At 37.1% G+C, this 3,696-nt stretch overlaps 1 non-coding gene across 1 annotated transcript; it reads right to left on the bottom strand.

The window, feature by feature from the left end:
- Nucleotides 1–981: 981 nt before the first annotated feature.
- Trnar-ucg (transfer RNA arginine (anticodon UCG)) lies at nt 982–1,054 on the bottom strand. The gene has a single exon. It is a non-coding gene; the product is annotated as a tRNA-Arg (tRNA).
- Nucleotides 1,055–3,696: the final 2,642 nt, after the last annotated feature.

Below are 3,696 nucleotides of genomic sequence, written 5' to 3'. Positions count from 1 at the left end.
GTTCGCGCATTTAATAAGTAAAAAAAAACAACTAGAAGTTTGATTTAAATATATAAGTCAGAAAAATGCTGTCGAGCTTTAAAGCAGAGGACTCAAAATTAAGTAACCTCAGTCAACACTACCTTGAAGAGTACACAGGGTGTTTTGATAACTCTGTAAGAAGAAAATACAGGTTATACTGAAAATATTTGCTATGAAACCCAACCTTTAATCGCCAAAAAATTTAACATTTCGGATGGTTCCAAAATTTCAAACAGTTCTATGGGATTTGTCGGACCTTCAATAATGCTAGAAATAGATTTATTTACGTACCTACGAGTATAATGGTATGTTGTCAGTTACTTAAATGTTTTAAGATTAGGCTTTAAAGGATGACTCACGCTAGAACGGTCCGGGTAAACACAACAAAGTGTCGGAAGCCTCGGCACAGACTCGGACTGCTAAATAGCTTTATTCATCCTTTATTGTACTCTGTTCCGCGGTTACTAGTTACCCGAAGCCATCCGCGTAGCCAACCTGCCAATCGCTAACGCTCCGTAGCGTCCGAAACGCAACACTGTCACTGTCGCACTTATAAGGAAGAGTGATAGAGAGACACAAATCGTTTCGTTGTCGAAGTGATAGCTATTGTCACCTTGGCTAGGCCAGCAGGGCGTATTACAAAAGAAAGGCAATGCTCATAACTTGCACCAATCGTCGCGCTTGAAAGTATACGTAGCAGCATTTATAAATCAAACGAGAGTAATGGTTCCCGGGCGCGACAACAGATGGCGCAAGTTCTGATGGTGGTCTTAACCGGGAGGGTTTTTAACTTTTACCATTATTGCCGGTTCAAACTGTTTGAGAAACGGTGGCGTGTAAAGCGTTGTATTATGGGCTTGGCTTTTGAGAACTTAGATTGTCGTATTTCGTACCTGCTGTTTACAGAAAACTACTGCTGTTATAAAACTACTATATTTTAAAAACTAAAAGATAATATTGCGACCGTGACAGGACTCGAACCTGCAATCTTCGGATCCGAAGTCCGACGCCTTATCCATTAGGCCACACGGCCCTTGTATCATGTAGGCGAAAATGCTGTCCAAATATTAAAATAATCGATCAGTCTACATTAGAACGGAAAACTGTACTAGGTACTATTATTTTATGTAACTAACACTATAGTTCGTTTTTTATAATTAAAAAAAGACTACGCTATGTTGACGTGTCTTTTAATTAAAAACGCTTTTTAAAAATCAGTAACTATTACTTATGAAAGCAAAATAATGTAAATACTTAATCGTATATGATTCATAATTGTTACATATTTGCCGTGACTTACTTCACAAAAGTGTTTTTAATAAAAATACACGTCAAGATAGATTGTCTTTTTCCTAATGCTAAAAAAAACGAACTATAGGTATTCGTTTGTTTTCCTGAGGCTTTTTGATGTTGCGTGTCTGTCTTTTTTGTCTTTTAGGGTTCTGCACCCTAACTGGAACTCTATTCAGCAAGCCGTCGTACGGCTATACCGGGTGTGGCCTGTAATAGGAGCAAAAAGTTTTACTGTAGGCTGTACTCCTCATACTGACCAACATTTGTTCAGCTACTTTTAAAAATAACTTGTGGTTTGATTTTTAATACACTTTAAAGTTTATTCTAAGACGCAATGTATTGCGAATTTTGTTATGTTTAAGACGTGCAAGCAACGTCAATCACAATGACATGGCGTGGCGATGGCGTCCATTGAAGATAATATTTATTTTGTATGAAAAATAGTGAGTCTAAATACTTCATAATTTTTAAAAGTTGTTGAACAAAAGTGTCACCGTTTGAGGAGTACAATCTATGTTTTAATTATTTGCTCGTGTTACAGGCCACACCCGGTATAATGGTAAAGATAATGGTATAAAAATACGACAGTGTAAAAAAGTCACAGTGGTCCGACGGCCTTTGTCGTGTACCGAGCTACTAACAATGCGATGACAGCGATGTATGCAGCTAGGGTGCGCGGGTCGAACGACTGTATATACTGTGAAAATACTATTGAAATATAATGATGGTGGATTGAGAACAAATGACAGTAAAAAAAATCATAGATTATTTATCCATCAAGAACAAATTGTCAATTCAGTAGTTAATTAAGAAAACGAAGTCCAAAACGCCGTGAAAATACTTCCATTGTTGTACGAGTATATAAAAACTCAAAAGCATTTCGGCGTTAAAATGTATACCAAAAAAAGATCAACCGTCAAAAGGCAGAGTGCAACCTTTTGCCATCAACGCATGTCACCACTCACCAGTCACCAAGACCTATATGCTTGCAACACCAGCTTACTTTTCGGGTCTTAATGGGAGGAATGATGGGTCAGGGTATATTGGTGCTGTCTGGTACCGCCTCAAGGCGGGCTTTTGTTTTAAAGAACAGTTGAGCGATTGTCTCTCACGTTTCCTGATGTGTTCCATTTTTGTTTCGTAAATGTTTCTTTTGTCCGAATTAAGGGCCAGAGGACCTATCGCGAAAACAGAAATTGGAAAAACGACGGGGCTCTTTTTCTTTCACTCCAATGAAAGCGTAATTAGAGTGATAGAGAAAGATGCCCGCAATTTGCGAACTACGATTTTCGCGGTTTGTTATGTTGAAAGGAACCTTACTCAAATGTTTTGGTAATGTGTGTTTTTACGAAAAATATAGAAGGACATTTTTTTAAATCTGGGTCAAACAGATCACTGTGTTATGTCTTTCCTGTAGACATACACGAGAGTTAAGGGCTATAAAGGCTAATTTTCTTATTTAACCCTTATCCACATGAAAAGGTCCTCCTTTTATTTAGAGAACTATGATAAAATCATTGCTTACATGCCCACAAGCTGTTAACTATAGCCCACAGGAGCGAAAAATGTACTGTTCGCGCGAACACACTAGTTTTCTCTCCTGTGGGCAATAGTTAACAGCTTGTGGGCATGTAAGTAATGATTTTATCATAGTTCTTTAAATAAAAGGAGGACCTTTTCACGTGGATAAGGGTTAAATAAGAAAATTAGCCTTTATAGCCCTTAACTCTCGTGTATGTCTACAGGAAAGACATAACACAGTGATCTGTTTGACCCATCTATTATATATTTCTCCGTCTGTTGAAGCTATATTTGGCAGTGTCGCTGCGTAAAAATATTATTTACGACGATATTTTGCTTATAACAATCGGAAATCCCAAATTTTGGTAAAATGCAGTCAGAAAAATGTATTTTCACAAAAAACTTATATTATTGATTTTATTTTTTCTAGTTTAAAGGCGAGGTCAAATGTTTGTTAATTCTATTTTTATCTAGGTAATGAATTAGAAGCTAACCGAGGGACTCTACATTACAAACCACCAATAAAAGTATGCTTAGAATTATTGTGTATAAGAAAATCATTATTTTTCATCATTATATCTGTAAATTTATTGTTTGAGTAAAAGTGGTTACATTGGAAGAAACGTTTAAGTTTAATTTTAAAGTTAGGTCTTAGTTTGGTCGTTTGTGTAATATTCATTATGACGGTAATGTTTAACGCACTTATACTGGTTCGCCTAAGCATCGGTTCGCCTGGAATACACAGTCCCCGGGACATAAAACAACGGAGACCCAATATAGGCGATCGCACCACATTACAAGAGACGTAATGACCTTTACTGCGACCTGTGCACAGCTGACACATACACTACAGAAGGACAG

Source organism: Cydia splendana, chromosome 17 (genome assembly GCF_910591565.1).
Source record: "Cydia splendana chromosome 17, ilCydSple1.2, whole genome shotgun sequence".
NCBI lineage: Eukaryota > Metazoa > Arthropoda > Insecta > Lepidoptera > Tortricidae > Cydia > Cydia splendana.
The sequence above is the reverse complement of the archived record's forward strand: the minus strand, read 5'-3'. Positions and strand labels throughout refer to the sequence as shown.